This window comes from Muscardinus avellanarius (assembly GCF_963383645.1).
Source record: "Muscardinus avellanarius genome assembly, chromosome: 3".
NCBI lineage: Eukaryota > Metazoa > Chordata > Mammalia > Rodentia > Gliridae > Muscardinus > Muscardinus avellanarius.
The window spans coordinates 150,225,501-150,243,715 of NC_137788.1; positions in this window are offsets into that span (position 1 = coordinate 150,225,501).

An 18,215-nucleotide genomic window follows, 5' to 3' on the forward strand; every position below is an offset into this window, starting at 1 on the left:
TGCTCCAGAGATGCATAGAAATTTTGGTGGTTGCTACCTGGTGACATCCAGTCCTTCAGATCATTGCTTTAATGAGTTGGCAATTTTTACCTCTACTTCTTTTGCCAGTACTGCTTTTTCATAACTATCCTTCATAGTTCTCAAATTCAAACTCTTCAGTAAAGAAAAATCTCATTGGTTTGGAAAGCATATGACATTCTTGTTGGAGAAAGTAATCATGGAAAGTCACTTCCAAAGTCAAAGAATTCTCATCAATTGAACAGCCCCTTTGGGAAGGTCCATCCATTCTGCTGTGGTTCATGTCATCGCTGGGCAAAACCATAATACTCTGTTCACATTAAGACCTTTAACAAGAGGTCATGTATGTGGCAGGTGAACTGTGGTGTTTGGAAGAAACCATTATATCTGTCAAGTACTTTGCTTAGTCTAAATGGCTCAAAACTTGAAAAAGTTTCCAGGATCAAAACTAAAGGTTTTCCTTCTGTTCAGAAGAGATTAATGTATCGAGGATAACGTAAGAGCAAAGCCATGATGTTGGAGGTGGACACTGCAGATTGCTCTCAACTGCATTCACTTCTTTCCTTCTATAGCAGAAAAAGAATAGAGAGAGACTCAGAGACCTAAGGAGAAGGGCACAGGGTAATCTAACTGGGTAGAAATATAAGGAAAACATGGGGAAAAGGAAAATGGAAAGAAAGGAAGATGATGCAGAGACTTAGGTCTTCATTCTGCAGTAGGTGAGAGGTCTCCTATTTCCTTTGATCCAGTGATACCAAACTTCTACTTCAAGGAAGGAATAAACCCCCTTTAGTGATAAGCAGGGTGTCAGCACCTAGGAGGTAGACAGCTACTCAGCCTATATTACCTGGGCACCTGTGTAATACAGAATGCCTCTATATTCCCTGGGATACCAGAGAGAATATTAAAATCAAAATTAGAAGCAAATTTTTCGGCCTGTTAGCTATTGGTATTGCAATACATTTCCCTGAAGGAATCTGATGTCCCTATCTCGTGTGATTAACACATCACACTTGTTAGGCCAGTGGCTCTCAAAGTGTGGTCCCTGATGCAGCGGCATCCACATCAACTTGGAATTTGTTAGACATGCAATTTATCAGACTCTCTCACAGAAGAGTCTCTACTAAATCAGTATCCAGCAGTGGGGATCAGTCCTCTTTTAAAAACAAGCCACACAGGCTTTTGATTAATTAGTTAATTAATTAATTGACTTTTACCTATGCACATTACAAATTTATTTTAAATGTACTTTTATTGGTACACTGTAATTATACATCGTAGTGAGGTTTAAAGTGATACCAACATAAATCCACAGAGCATTTGGTATATTTCCCTCAGGATTCCAGCCTACATCTCCACACCCTTCCACGGTAGAGAGATCGGCAGTGATAACTTCATACACTGGCATTGCATTATTTGAACTATTCCCTTTACCAAGTTTCTTTTTTCTCTTTTCTAACTCCTTTCTACACTCTCTTTCCATTATCCTACTGGTTTGTCATTTATCTGAAGTCCCTTTTGTTTTCTATTTTCCCTGTAGTTTCCACAGATTAAGACACACAACCCTTGACTTTCTGAGACTAATTGATCTAATTTAGCATGATATTCACTAGATCCACCCATTTTCCTACAAATCACATAATTTTGTTCATCTTTGTGGCTGAGTAAAATTCCACTGTGTGTAAATACTACATTTTCCTCATTCATTCATCTGCAGAAGAACACCTGGATTGGTTTTGTCATTTGGCTGTTGTGAATTTTTATGTGGCTGAGGTTTAAAAGCCACCGTATAAAGAAATGCCATGAATCTCATTATACACGTGAAAAATATTTGGTACCAAAAATAAGACGAAATTTTTCAGGTATCCTATGACCAATCTGAGTCTGGTCCCTTCTCTTCTACAGTTCTCTTTCACTTCTCCAGCTTTTTCCCACTTAGTAAGTGTCAGAACCATCATGCCTTTATCTCCTAAACAAAAAATGAGCCAAGAACATGGACAAACAACTGCCTGCTGAGCATCCTTCTCCTTCATTATACTTTCTAGGATCATGATTCACAGAAGAATTGGCATGGCATTTTTCAATAGAGGAGCCTCTTCAAAGCTAACATTACAACTAACAGAGCCCTACTTCAAAGTTATATGCTGACCATAAACTTAATCAATAAAACTCTAGGAATCCTGGCAGTAAAATTGAGCCCTGATGCATCCTGTTAAGATCACACACCTTTCTCCCCTAAATGGGATTAAAAGCTCTCTGCATCACTGCCAATGAAAGCCATTCAGTGGGTCATCAGAATAGCAATGCTCTTTCAGGTAGAACTGTGTGCAGCAATTACCAGCTAACCCATCATGGTGCAAACATCTGTGAGTATGTATGTGCACAATTGTGTGTGTGTATATGTATGTGAGTATATACATGTGTCAACAGACACCCAACTTAAGTGTTCAATTTAATTAAGAGATTCTATCATAACATGTATGTGCCCATGAAGCACAATGAATGAGATATATTAATGAAGAGACTCTTTTGTATGTGTACATGTTATGAGTATTTCATTTCAATGTATTATCTAGAATAATGGTATAATAATTTGGAAAGGTATAATATCATGGCCTGTTGGGAAAAGTAGAGGAATTTTGTCCAATTCACCATGCTTTTGGTTTCAAATTTTAATTCAGCTGCTTATGAGCTGTGTGGACTTAAAATAGATTTTTAAACTTCTCTAATTAACTTTGTCTTAATTATATTTAACATGGAGTTTTACAGGGAGCATTTTGTGAGATAATAATATTGGTAAACAAACTGAAATTAGAAGATGCAAAATAATGAACCAAAGAATAAAAAGCCATGGCCTCACTTTCAGGGAGTAAACAGCATACTTGTAGAGATACAATAGACAAATGCAAAGTATCAAACTGTAATGAAAGAGATAAATAGCCAATTAGTTGAACGTGGAAGGATATCGCTAACTGCATAATAAATTGTGTAAGGGGTAACGAATGAAAGAACAGAGATAGCAAAAGTTATAGAAGATATTCAGTGCAGGGGGTGAGTTGAGATTGGAACTGTTCTTAATAGGGAGGAGGAACAAGAAGAAGTAAGGAGGTGAGAACATTCAGAGAAGACTTTGTAGATGGAAGAGAGGCCACTTGGCAAAGAAGCCAGGCCAGGGCCCTGTGTATTTGCACATGAGCCTAGAAAAGCAGGGGGTGGGTTCTCCCACACAGAGAGGGCTTTGAATGTCAGGATAATGCATCATAAGGATAGCTGAAGGAGAATGTCTCTCCAGTTCACTCTAATCTGTCCCAAGCCCACATAATTCCACAGATCTAGTTACCCCTGCTACCTATTCATCATGTCTTCAAGGTTATCTGGTGTGATGTTGACCATGGTTCCTTAAGCCCATCCTTCCTTCTACCTCAATTGTTTATTCTGAACTCTCGTTTTTACTTTTATTTTTATTTATTTATTTATTTATTTATTTATTTATTTATTTATTTTTGGTGGTACTGGGGTTCGTGAAAGCCCTTCAACCTCCGGGCTACACTCCCTTACCTATTTTATATTTTTTATTTGGAAACAGGGTCTCTTAAGCCAGCGAGGCTGGCTTCGAACCTGCGGATCCTCCTGTCTCTGCCTCCCAAGCCCGGGGATAACAAGCATGCGCCACCAAGCCTGGCTAGTTTTAACATTTTAATCCCTCTCATTGTTAACTGCTTCCTAGAATACTCCTTACCTCTGCCCTACCTAGATTGTTTCCTTATGAATCCTTTTATTTAGGATGAGATAATGAATGTAAAGAGTTTTAGATTCAAGGAAGTTATTCTGTGTCATTTAGTGGTATTATTTATCACTTAAACTTTTAAATGAAATTATTAAATGTCAGTTGTTTGCCTTCTGCTGTGTTGCATTTTTAATTTGTAGGGTTTACTTTCTTGTTAATCATTTTTCACTGTGATCATATCAGTGACTTTCCTATGCTGATACTCTTACTAATGATAGTAAAGCATCACAAAATTATTCTATTGTTGAAATACATTTCATTTCATATTTATTTGCCTTTTAGCTTCCTAATTTATTATACTAGTTATATCTTTAAGGATGTATCTTTATTTTCGAGCCAATAAAAGATTGAAAAATTATAAAATTATCTCCATTTCCCCTGTGACTAAGCACAAGATGTTTTCAAATAAATCCATATGGAGTAAGCACAAGTTTATTATGTCAATTTTTGGTAAAGACATAAGATTCTGTACAGCATAGCCTTCCATGCAGATGAGGGAAGGGTCCCAGAAACATGGGGGTGGTACTTTTTTTTCATGAAGACCTCACTCTGCTGTGAACACCTCTATAATCACCCATTGCTCTTGAGAGATTCTTGGGGACACTCTAGGAAAACTTGCAATTAAACAGAGCTAGATCTTGAGCACAAAGTTAGGAAACCAGGAGAGGCAAGCGTGTCATGTGATGCCTTGAGAAGGAAGCCCCAGTCACAGATTGAACTAGGCACACTGAACAGCTCTCTGCATAATCCCACCCAGCCCACCAGAAGACCCACGCCCGATGTTCACTTCCCAGCTGGGTGGAAGGAAGGTAAATACTATTTCTAAGAGAGTACATATTTTAAGTGCTTTTTTTGGTTCATTATAGTCTCACATCATAATGTAAATCATGTTGACCATGACAAATATGTACATAGCACTTGGTGCCCCCTACTGCTTCCCCCTCCCCACCTCCCCTATACAGAGTACTTGTTACGAAATGGGAGAATATGGTTTGGGGAAACTAGGGTCCCGGACACACTTACTCCCAACCCATAACAAAACCCAAAACGACCAAAAACAGAAAAAGACCGTGGACTCTTGTCCTAAGCTAAGAATAAATATGCATAGCTTGGACAGTTGCTGAAGATTTAAAGAAGTTTATTTAAAGATAGAAATACAGAGATAGTTACAGCCCTGTGCCGGAAAGTGGCCCAGGGGGGAAATTCTAATGAAAATACCACCGAACTCCAGCTTGCCAAGTGTTTTTATCCAGCCCAAGTCTGGGCAGGTCCTTTGATCTGTAGATATGCTAGCCCTATCTCTAGCCCAGTCTCCGCTGTCTCCAGGCGGATTTGCCCCGGAAGGGGGGGGGGGCAGTCCATGTCTCCTGAACACCTTTTGTTCCATCCTCCAAGATGTGTGAAATTGTTTCTCCAAGATCTGGGATTTCCTCCCATCCCTGGCTCCAGCTTTCTTTCCTTTTCTTTAGAAATGTAAATTACAAATCCCTCCTTTTTGCTAGCCCTGGCCTTCTTAGTATAAAGGATATATTTTTATAATTGGAAATCTTTCCCAATACTGATAGATTAATACATTTTAAAACCTCTCCCCAATACTAGTACAGTTCTGAGATTGACATTGGTGTTTTCACATACGTACACATAGCCGATGGTAGTAATTCCTCCAAGGACCTATTTCTCCTCTAAACTACCTCCTTGGCTCCACTGAGGTTTCTCTTCCATCATTTGAGGTCCCTCTTGTATCCCCATTACTCCCTAGCTTCTTTAGAGAAAACATATATCCCTTCACTTCTGTGACTGACTAATTTCACTTAAATAATGTTCTCCAGGTCCTTCCACTTTCTGGCAAATAACATAATTTTATGCTGAGTAGAATCCCATTGTATGGATAGCCTATAATTTTGTGACCCATTCATTTTTTGATGGACGCCTTGCTTGGCTATTTATAATTTGACTATTGTGAATTGTGCTGCTATGAACATAGGTCTGTATATATTAATGGAGTTCTCTGGCTTTAATCCCTTTGGAAAGATACCCAGGAGTGGCAGGATCAGAGAGCACATTTTTAGATAGATTCATAGAGTCACGGTTAAAAAAACCAACACAGGCCTGGGGTCAAATCCCAGTTCAACTGCTGACTGGCAGTGTAGATCACAGCAAAACACCAAGCCTCAGCTTCCTCAAATGTAACACAAGGATAATAATAGTACCTATTTTATAGGGTTTTCTAAAAATCCTGTGCATTAATGTCTACAAAAATTAGACTATTTTTGCCCAGTGGAAAGTATTATATAATAAGTGTTAATGTTGCTATTTCTGGTAAACAGAACTGTAAAAATGAAGCCTGATGGAATTTGCTCTTACAAAATCCTCTCTTCTTATCGTCACGGATGGAAGCTGTGGCTGTGACCAGATTTCACTCTTTTCAGTTATGCCATATTTTAAGACAAATGGGAGATCAATAGAGGAGTCTAAGTTAATCATACTGGCTTGTTAAGACAAAGGATTTTCCCAACTAATAGACAACAATGTCAGAGACTCCAAGCAGAAGGGAGGTTTCCAGCATGTTGCTTGCTTTAGGATACCACATGCCAAACAATGTGGGCAGCCCTAGGAGCTAAGAACAGTGCACAGAGGACAGCAGCCAGGGAGCTCAGTCCTGTAACTCCGAGGATCTGAATTTAGCCAATAGTTTCACTGAGCATGTAGGTTTCAAAAAAGAACTTGAGATGCCTGATATCTTGGTTTCAGTTTTGAAATACTTTGGGACAGTGAATCCAGGGAATTTCTCTGTACTTCTAACTACAGACCTGGAAAATATTAAGTGGGTGTTGCCTCCTGCTGCTAAATTTGAGGTCATTTGTTTTGCAGCAATGCAAAGCTAAGGCGCAGATATCAATCCCTCCCATGAGGTTGTTCTTACTCTGGAGGACCATTCCTTCCCCATCTGCCTCCTCCCCTCATCCCACTCTGATCCCACCAGGATTTCAGACAGCGAGGTGGTTCCTAGGCTGGAAACATTCTGCTATCCCACAGCACCCCACACAAGATATTATGACACAAATTATAAAGCTCGAGGAGGGAAACTTGCAGCCATCCATTCTATTTGTAACCTTATTTCTCTTAATACAAAAAACTCTGCCCTTTCCAGCAGGCTCAAAGTGAGTTTTCTTAAAGACTCCATTTTCTTCTTTATTCATTATAAAAGACCTTCCTCTGGAAGGAGAGAGAGAGAGAGAGAAGAGAAGAGAAGAGAAGAGAAGAGAAGAGAAGAGAAGAGAAGAGAAGAGAGAGGGAGAAAGAGAGAGAAAGGGAGAGGAAGGGGAAGAGAGAGAGAGGGGGGGGGGCAGGCTAATTACCGATGGCCTACAGAGTTTTTTTTTGTTTTTGTTTTTTTTTTAAGTATTGGGGATTGAATCCAGGGGCATGCTACCTCCAAGCTATGTCTCCAGCCCATTTGAAACAGGGTCTCACTAAATTTTTAAGAATTTCGCTAAGTTGCTGAGGTTTCTCTTGAACCTGTGATCCCTCCTATCTCAGGCTCCCAAGAACTAGGATTGTAAGTGTGCGCCACCATACCTGGCTGTTTTTCTCCTCTCTGTCTGTCTGTCTGTCTGTCTCCTATAATATCATGTGTCTCTGGTTGTGTTATCTAATAGCCACTTCACATGAAAAAGAAACAACAATAAGTAAAACCCTAACAAGAACAAAAATATTTAGAAAAAGAAAAGCATGACCCAAATAATCTATTTTGCTATCTTTCTAGAACATCATTGGTTTATGGCAGTAGTTTGTAGTTTACACAGAATCTCTTCCAACCTAGGCAAAAGAAGGTATGAGATCCAATCCTGTTGCTAAGTGGCCTTGTCAAAATGACTGGCTCACTTAGAGCATTGATTTTTAAGTAGAAGTTAAGTAAACAGGTCGTGGTGGCGCACACTTGTAATCCCAGCATTTGGGAGGATGAGACCTGAGGATCGAGGTTTCTGGACAGCCTCAGCTACTTAGTGAGTCCCTCTGCAACTCAATGAGACCCAGTTTCAAAATAAAGAATAAAAAATAGGGCAGGGGCTGTAGCTTGGAGGTCGAATGCCCCTGGGTTCCATCCGCAGACCCGCAAAAAAATAAATAAAAATAAAGAAGTTAAGTAAAGCTGAGAGCCAGTGATTGGTGAGGACTTGGAGATCTCAGATCTGGGCTTCATAAAGAATATTGAGTATCACTTGAACCAAGTAATATTGAAATGGTGCACTATAGATTTCTGAATGTAACAGTACAATGAATCCCTCATTCTCCTATGCCAGGTATTTTTGTGTTACAAAAATACAGTGACCAGGGATGCAGGGGGTATTGTTCAGAACACCCGCAGGCTGGATAAATAGAGACCTAGGCAAAAGCCTTTTGTGATCCACAGCAGATTCCCCTGAGGGAGATTTGCTCAGCCCTCTCCAAATCTGATTTTCTCAGGGCCATATTCCCCTGTGATATTTACTTAACCTCTGTTTGAAATTCATGTTCATCTTTAAAAATGTTGCTTCGAACATTTGTTTGGGAGAAACGTACAGTGTGCTTCACAGATTTCCCTTACACATTGCTGTCTACCCACCGGGAAATTTTCTCCAAAGGTCACACAGCATTTTCCTTGAGAAATATGGAAGGGAGGCTGGAAAATGATTAATAGGTATATAGAAAGAAGATAGTTTTTTGCCTAAGCTTTAAAATTGCAGTTATAGTTCTAATTGAATTTGAAGTAGCAAGTATGAAGGTAAGTTTGCCTGAAGAGAAAAAAAAAATACTTGTGATTTAACCAGGGACATGCTACCTCTGAGCTACACCTCTGTCCTTTTTATTTTTAGTTTTTTGTTGTTGTTTTTTTTTTTTGAAACAGAGTGTTGTTAAGTTGCTGACGATCTCTCTAAGTTGCTGAGGCTGGTCTCCAACCTAGGATTCTCTTGTCTCAGTCTCCCAAGTCAAAGAATTACAGGTTTGGGCCACCACGCCTAGCTAGAACCATGACTTTTAAGGAATGATACATTGTGGATAAAAAGGGAAAGCCCAGGCCCTAAGTGCAGGCCCCCGCTGGTATCTCCACTGGCTGTTTCTTTGCACCCCCCCCCCCCACTGAAAAACCTCAAGTCATTGCTTCCATGTCTATAAAATGGGGGTAATAATAGTTACTTAACTCATAGGTGTTGTGTGAAGGATAAATGCTTTCTGCAAGATGTCCAATGCTACTTAATAGTGATAAGGGGGCTTTGGAAATAGAGTTTTCCTAAAATGTCTAAATAAAATAGAACTGTAATGCCCCAGAAAAGAATTTTTCAAATTTTCTATTCCTGCCTGAATTCTCTTTGGTATCTTCTCTTATTTTTATCCAAAATGAACAATCATATTTTCCATATATTCCAAATGTTATGGCTTGGGGAGACTGTCCCCGGGGAACCCCAGTTAGGGTTCCGGACACAATAAGATAAAAAAAAATAAAAAGTGCGGGTTCTTGTCCTGAGCTAAGGATAAATACACATTAGCCCAGACACTTGCTGAAGATTTAAAGAAGTTTTTTAAAAGGATAGAAATGCAAAAAACAGTTACAGCCTCATGGTAACATGAGGTGGTTTGAACGAATTCACCAAAGATACAACACGTGGACCAGACTTTTTATACACATGACCTCCATCTTGTTCACGTAATTCTGACTTAGTAAAGGTCCCTGTAAGGTACCTCCCTTTACCCTGTAAGGTACCCCCCCTTACTTTCCTGCCAAGGTACGCTTTCCTGCCAAGGTGTCTTTCACAAAGGTCCATCCCCTCCTCCCATCCTAGCTAGATTATTATGTAGATCTGTCTTTAGAAAGAGGAAGTCCTAGCTCTGCTCTCCTATGGACTTGCTAATTACTTTAGCTAAATCAATCTGTTTCAATAGCTGTTTGCCCAGACCAAGTCTTTCACAGATTTGCCCCTCACCCAATTTTTGAAATATCTTAATAATTAGAGCTTTCTCAAATCTTCCTAGTTCATTCCCAATACTGGTACATCAAATATCACTAAAACTCAGCTATCTGGGAGCAGGAAATTTTACTAAGATTTCAGGGGCTGGAGATGGGGTGAGATTAGACTCCACTGTACAGAAAATGGCTCAAAATTAAATGCCAAGACTGAGATGGTGGCACGCACCTATAATCCCTGTACTTGGGAAGCTGAAATAGAAGAATCATAAACTGTAAGCCAACCTCAGCCACTTGGCAAGGCTCTCAGCAACACCACAAGCTGCTCAGTGATTTAATGAGACCCCCATTTTAAAATTAAAAAGAGTAAAATGGGCTGGAAGTGTAGCTTAGAGTAACCTTGGGTTCAATGCCTAGTATCATACACACACATACACATACACACAAACACAGTTAAATGCTATAAGTTTATTTATTTGTTTGTTTGTTTATTTATTTATTTATTTATTTATTTATTTATTTATTTATTGTGGCATTGGAAGTTGAACCCAGAGGCCTTCTACCTCTTAACTACACCCTCAGCCCTATTTTAAAAATATTTTTTTAAACAGGGTCTCGCTAGGTTGCTGAGAGTTTTACTATTTATTGAGTTTATCTTTGAACTTTCCATCCTCCTGCCTCCTGCCTCGGCCTCTCAATAACTAGGATCATAGGCATGTGCCACCACACCCTGATTAGAAGTCGCTTTAATAGGAGTCAGAATTTCTCAGAAGCCACTTCTAGATCCTAGGTCTCCCTGCTGGGAGTTTCCCTGGGGATTGAACCCACAGCATTTTAACTGTGAGCAAAACTCCCAGCCCTATTTCAGTTTTTATTCTGAAACAGGATCTTGCCAAGTTGCTGAGGCTGGCCTGGAACCTGCGATCCTCCTGTCTCAGCCTCACATGTTCTGGGAATATAGGCATGTGTCACTGTACCCAGCCTGCTTCTTAGACGGGCACCCCTCCCACCCCAAATAGAGTTCACAGTTGCATATGCCCAAATTCATAAAACTACCTACCAAAACAGTTTCCATCTGGTTTGGATCTGCACCTTTGGGCATTCTGAGACCTGGAAGAGGCTATGTGGGTTTGTAGAGGTAATTATTCTATTTTCCTGTTGTGTAGCTGTTAAGTGACTCTGGCCTTGGTGTCTGCAGCTGGCAGAAGCAGTGGCTGCGTCATTCAAGATGCTTGATAATTATGAGCTCCCTTGCACAGATCCTGCCCCCAATGGCCAGATCTGAAAGTCCTTTTGATTGCAACTCCAAGTGTGTGCATGGAGGCAAAGAGGAAGCCAGCCCCCAAATGCTGAGAGATGAGGTCGATGAGGGCAGCTGGCCGGGCCCCAGGAGGAGGCCAGGGACAGGAGAGGGACTGTGTAAGAGCTCTCCCTTTGAACAACCAACAAAGAGTCAGGGAAGAGGAGGAAGGAGCCAACTGTGCTGCAGAGAGGAAATGTGGCCACACCTCTGTCCCTCCCCTGCATCCTCTCCCAGGGTGCCATCAAACTCTCCTTGTCAGAGTGCTTAATTTCCTAGCGTCCAGCCACCTAGCAAACCCAAAGTTGGAGCAGAAGCTGAATTTGACTCTTGCCTACCCCACCCCCGGCTTTGCTGACTCAATCCAACCCCCCTCTCCTTGAGGTCTTCCTGTTTATGTTGTCACTTGGTTTTATTATTTATTTTTAGTCCTGATTTCGGAAGCTTTTATTCTGCTGGGCTTTGGCAGGGTGTCAAGGGCATCGCTCCGGGCTCTGAAAAGACCATTGTGCAGATCTGGCCTCCATCCTTCCAGAGACAAGAGAGCTAGTGTAGCTGCCTCATGCCACCTCTTCACCCGGCTGGCCAGCCCGGGGCTAGGGCATCCTCTGTGGGCTGGCCAGAGCAACATTAGGAAACACAAAGACTACAGGTGACCTCAGATTTTATCAGGTGCAGGGCCCTCTTGTCAAATGAGGAAACTGAGATCCAGAGAAATAAAGAGTCATCTCCAAAGTCAAAGGTCTAAGTGAAAGAGCACCAGACCCTGAGCCTTAGAATCCTAATTTCCCATGTCATGGCCTTTTATGCACTAGCGAATAACCTATGGGACAAATAATCATATCCTAAAATGCAATAGAGTACCGGCTCCATTTTTATTATTTGCATACTTTTTCTGGATTCTGAATGTACTTATTTTCATGAAAAAAAAAACAAGGCTAGAACATCAGCAGGCATCCCTCCCATGCCACCCGCTTGTCTATTTGTTATTGTTTTTCTTTAAGGAATTAAAATATATATATATATATTTCTCGCCCCGAGCCAAGAGCAGCAGTCGGGTGCATCTAGCCTGCTTGGACTCGCCGCGGTAGCAATGAAGGGACATGCTTCAGTCCCCAGGACAATGGTCTCTTTGACTGGGAATATACCAAACCAGAATTACAAGTGTGCAAGAATAAACAAGGCTGGAGTCAATCTAAAGTTGTTTTACACTGTTTTATTAAAGTCAATGCATTTCCGTTCCTATGTGCCTAGCCTAGGCTTGCTTTAATTATAGACACCCAGGGCGAATGCTAATGGAGACAGCTGAGGGACAGTGGGTGATTGAAAACGAAGGCCCTTTTCTGACCTCTACAGGCCATTTGGCAGAAAAAAAAAAAAAAGAAAGAAAAGAAAACTGCTTCAGAAAAATGACAGATCATGAGGCGCTGCAGACAAGAGCTGAGGAAGGTTTTTCCTGGATGCCTCTTTACTGCCTGGAGCCTGCAGAATGCATGCCTGTCCTACTGCCCCATGGCTCCACTATCTGCATTTAACAGGCTACTAAGGCAACTGTTTGCCATTGAAATTAAGAGCTCCATCATCCAACACATATTTAATGAAGGTCCACTATGTCTTGGACACAGCACTAGTCTCTCAGGATGTAGCAACCAATGAAATCATCTCTGTTTACCAAGAAATTACAGTCTTACTGGAGTAGAGAGGAGTTCACAGGTGGCATCATGCCACCACAGCTGGTAGAATTTTTTCAAGATGCTATGAGAACTTAGAATCAAACTGTAGGTGACCACCTGAAAGAGGGTGTGTTTAAGCCATGACCGAGGGGTTGTACTAAGAGAGGAAAGCAGAAATTTACAGAGGCTGGATTAGGAAGGGAGTAAGGGCCAAGTTCTGTTGGATTTATCCATTAGATCACAGGAGCTGCTGACAAGACTGTAAGCAGCAGAAATCATTTAGCATTCCAAATACCATCTGCCTGCCCAGAAAATAGAGAGTTAGGAATAAGGCAAAAACAAAGGTGGGGGGTGGGAGGAGTAGCAGAGAAAGGTGGCCGAATCCAAATGACAATGGTCCAAGATGAATTAGCAGCAGCAGAATTACACTAAAGCTAAGGGTCAGCCTCAGCCATACTGCCGGATTCATTTATTTATTGATGAGCTGAATATGAGTTTTTGACTGGAGCTGTGTGTCAGGCGCACAAAGAAACAAAGCCACACAGATTCCCATTGACATGACCAAGTTTAAGAACCTGGAGGGGGAGGTTTTGGTGAAGGAGAAGTTAGTGAATAGTAGAACTTTAAACCTGTGGAACTTGGATGGAAATGGGACAGTATGCAGAGATGTCCAGGATGAATTATTTATATTCAAGTCCAGAACTGAAAACAAAAAAAAAATAGTATTTTTTTTTCTAGCAACAGAGTTGTTTTCTCTGGCCTCTAAAAGGCCTTTAGTGGTCTTTGAAAAAAAAAAAAAAACATTTTGCCTTGGTGTGTTTAGGAATCAGATTGGCTGTAGCAGGTCCTGATGCTATTGCTTGACACATATTGTATCATCTTAGGCAAGTCCTTTTCTTTATTTCTCAGCATAAAATGACATAACCAGAGGGCTCTCCTCGTAGATTGGGTTGTGAAGGTTAGATATGATGGCACACACAGTGATCTTAGGGAGAATAGATCCTAAGTATTCATACCCAGCACTTTTAGCTACATTGCCCACTGCTATAGTTCTATTTGCGTTCTCCTCCCTAGGAACCTGGAAGAGCCATGAAGTAAGAAGTTATCTTTCTCTGATCCAACTCCATCTTTACTAGAATTGTCCTCTATGAGTCTTTGGGCTTCATTTTTTTTTTTTTTTTTTTTTTTTGGTGGTACTGGGGTTCCTGGAAGCCCTTCTACCTCTGGGCTACACTCCCAGACCTATTTTTATATTTTTATTTAGAAACAGGGTCTCCTAAGCCAGCGCGCGCGGCTGGCTTCGAACCTGCGCGATCCACCTGTCTCCGCCTCCCAAGCGCGGGGATTACAAGCGTGCGCCACCACGCCCGGCAGGGCTTCATTTTAAGGAAGATAATTACAGGGCCCTGCTCTTTCAGAGTTGCAAGAGCTAAAGAGGTAGTTATGTAATGACCTAAGCAGAGAAGGAATTCCATCTCCTTTCTTCCCTACTACCTTCTAAAGTGAGATACTCTTCAGATCCAAGTGTGTGTTGGGCCAGCTGATATTCTATCCAAGAAAACTCATTCTTTTAGTCTCCTACTCTGGACACTAAGAAGGCAGAATTCTTACCCTCTTTGTTTATCACTCTACTCCAGAGCCAGTACAGAGTTCTCCTTGATGCCAAATCTGACCTGTTCCCAAAGACCAAGGTCATACTCAAACTCCCAACTGGATTGCTCCAAAGAATTGCTCTTAATTTTTTGCCCTGTGGTTCTGAGGTTGAACCCAGGAGCATTCTATCTCTGAGCTACACTCCTAGACCTTTTTTTTTTTTTAAAAAAAAAAAAAAGGTTTGTTTTGAAACACGATCTCAGTAGATTACTAAGGACCTTGATAAGTTCCTGAGGTTGGCCTTTAACCTATGATTTTCCAGGCTCAGCCTCCCAAGTACTCCCAAGTACTGAGAGTAAGGCGTGCACTACCAAGCCTGGCTTCCTGCTTGATTTTTATTACTTTGTTGAGGGGATGATCATAATGCTTGTCTGCTACTGAGAATACTGAGAAGTCATTTAATTCTTTAAGGCCCTTGAGGCCATACAAGATCATGGGACATCCTCAGTGTAGAAATACTAGTTTTCTTTCATCATTTTGACTGTCCAGTGTGCTGTTTGGCTACTTACCATTGTAACTGAAAGTGGCTAATTCAGTTTTTGTTTATTTTGTTTTGTTTTAATTTTGTGGCACTGAGACTGAACCCAGGGACATTCTACCTCAGAGTTACCTCTGTGGCCCTTTATATATTTTTTATTTTGAACCAGCATTTCACTAAGTTGCTGAGTCTTGGTAGGTTGCTAAGGTTGTCCTCCAACCTGAGTTCCTCCTGTCTCAATCTTCCAAGTACTGGGATTACAGGTGTGTGCCACCATGCTAGGCTTGTTTTTACTTTGAAGCCATCTCACTATGTGAATGAGGCTGGCCTTGAACCCACTTCCTTCTGTCTCAGCCTCCTAAGCGCTAGAATAATAGGCATGAGCCACCACATCCAGCAGAATTCAGTAATTCTTTCACAGCAAGTGAATAGATGGGCCAGCCCTCTCTCCCAAGGAAGGATTTTGCTTGTGTGACTCAAACAGACCCAGAATATAAAGACACTTGGGGACCACTGCATGATATGTGTGTGAGAGAGATGAGCATCACCCTCTATGTGCCAGTATAGCTTTTCTAAAACCATCACCTAGCCTCCTCTTACCTTTGTAATTGTGAGCCTGATGATTGATGGCAAAGTTATCTCACAGTTTGGTCTCTTAAAGTCCCAGATCAGGTGTGTGTGTGTGTGTGTGTGTGTGTGTGTGTGTGTGTGTTTTAGGTAACTCAAGTTTCATCCCAGCCTCTTTGTGTTGAACTCTATGTGATAGATGTATGTAAGTTATATACAGTGCTATCTCTTCTATTATTAAACACTGAAAGACTAATACAATCTTTTTTATCTAAAAATTTCCCTTTTTCTACTCTCTTTTTTCCAGCCAATGCATTTTTTTTTTTATTATTATTATCAAGCATCAGTCCGGTTTGCCTGAAACCAAACCAACACAGGACATCTGTTGGGCAGACAGCAGCAGGCTCCAGACCTGATGAATTATCGGTGCCCCAGAAGCTTTCGTGCTGAGAACCCGGCTACTGTCTGTGTGTCTTTCCAAGACGGGAGCTTTTGTGGGCCTGGGCTAAGAGGTACCAGCAGGGCAAAACAAATCCATCATTCTAATGAGAATCCAAATGTTCAGATCCATCACACGGGTCACTGTGTTGAGTCCCTAACAAGGATGACTTATGTCAGGCATTTCATGGAAGCCTCTTCTCTTGGCAGAGGGTAGAGGCTCCTCATGGAATATAAAATTGACTTCATAGCTTCATTTTCAAGGCTGATAAATGGAAGCTATGCAGGAGATTTCCCCTTCCCTTTAGGGGTGTAATGTGACCTTACTTGTATTGACAGCCCACAAAGTGAGCTTGTAACTCGGGGAGCAAGCTACTTTTTAAGCATTCTTTGTGTCTCTGAATCCTGTTTCTGGAGGCTCTGAAGACACCAGTGCCAATGGATGGAGTTCTTGGATTCCGATGCTCACGGATGGGACTGCACGAAGTGCCCAGGCAGCCAAGTTGGCATGACGTGCACAGAGTGGCACAGCCAGTTCCCACCAAAGTGAGCGTGTAGTCCAGAGCACCTGGATCAATTTTTGCATCCACCAGGGACACTTAAAGATGCCATCCCTCTGTTCTCACCACGCTGAACATTTGCAGAATACACAAGAGGGAGGGAACGCTTCTCCTTAAGCTTGCCTCTCCCTGGAAATAGTCTTTTATGGCAACCATCAGCTGGAAAGGCTGAACTGCCCTTCTGCTATACATCCTTTCAATGAAGTGAATTGCCCTTTCTATGAAACAGACTCCAATTTGAGATGGGAAATAAAGGGATTTAAGAAGCGTATATAGGACTTTATTAAGATATTAGAGGTTTGGGTTGGAAGCTGGGGAGGTGGAAACAGTTTTCAAAGACCTTCAGTGTGTCAAGAAATATAATGGGTACAAGGAGAAATGACAATAGATTTGCAGGCCCAAGCATTACAGCACGCACTCCTCAGTGGCATTTGGACATAGATATAGAAAGCAAACACAATTACATGGAGTACAGGGAAGTGGAGGGAACTGGGGGACGCTAAGTGAGATTAGTAAGTCACACACAAAAAAGAGATCAGATGTTTTCCTTCATATGCAAAAGCTATGGAGAAATTGTTAACAGGAGGAACTCTAGATGAAAAAGGGATCCTATAGAGGAGCAAATAAGGCAACATACTGAAGGAATGGGAGGGGCAAAGAGGGAAACTCTCTAAAGCACATGATGCACTTAAACATATCAAAGTCAGTCAGTAAGCCAAGCATGGGAGGGAGGGAGGGATGGGGAGGGAATGGGTAGGGGTTGGGTAAGGGCTAATTGGGTGATGTGTGAATGTATGTCTGCAAAGTCTTTTATCCCATTAAGATGTATGACTACAATGAACCAATAAATAATTTTTAAATTAAAAATAAAATGTTTCACAAGTAACAATAAATAAATAAGTCAAGTTGGAAATGGTAAGCACATGAAAAGAGACATATAAATACTATAATCAGGGCAGAGAAGAAAGATTATATAACTGGGTTTGGGATGATTGGGAAAGTCTTACAGCACCAGAAAGGGAATGTGAACTAGCCTGCTTGCTGTTCTTTCTTCCTTCCTAACTTTTTTTTTCCTTTCTACCTCCCTTTCTCTCTTTCTCTCTCTCTTTCTTTCCTCCTTTCTTTTACTCTTTTTTCATACCAGTGATTAAATCCAGGGACATTCTTACCTCTGAGATACACTTCAGGACTTTTTAATTTCTTGTTATTTTTAAATTCTTTTAAAAAATATTTGGTGCATTGATATCTCACAACATTTTGGGCTACACAGTGACAGAAAAACATATGTAAACAACTCTTGGTGCTCCACTACCGGGCACCCCCCCGCTCCTCACCACTTCCCCATGACACATGACTTTGATATATAAATTGGTAATTTGGTATATACTAATAGCATTATTTCAACTGTTACACTCTTGATGACTTCATCCCTGCAAAATTGTGAAGGTGATCTTGAACCTTCAATTTTCTTGTCTCAACCTCCCAACAACTAGGATTACAGGTATGTGCCACCACCCCCTGCTTGAACTGTGTTTTTCTAGCCCAAAGATTGGGTCTTTAGAGAGGCCCGTCACAGGCAGAGGGGAAATATGAAATGGCTTGAAAAATCAAAGGGGAGATTTAGAGAGTTGCCTCACTCGAGAAGCAGTGTGTGTGGAATTAAGAGTAATGATCTGAATTACCTAAACCTCAACACACATGCCTTTCTTCTAGGCTAAACTAGGGCAAAACTTTGCTCTGTGGCTTTCTGCTGGTCAAGAGAAGCTGTAGACTGAATTGTCTCTGGCATTTTTCAAT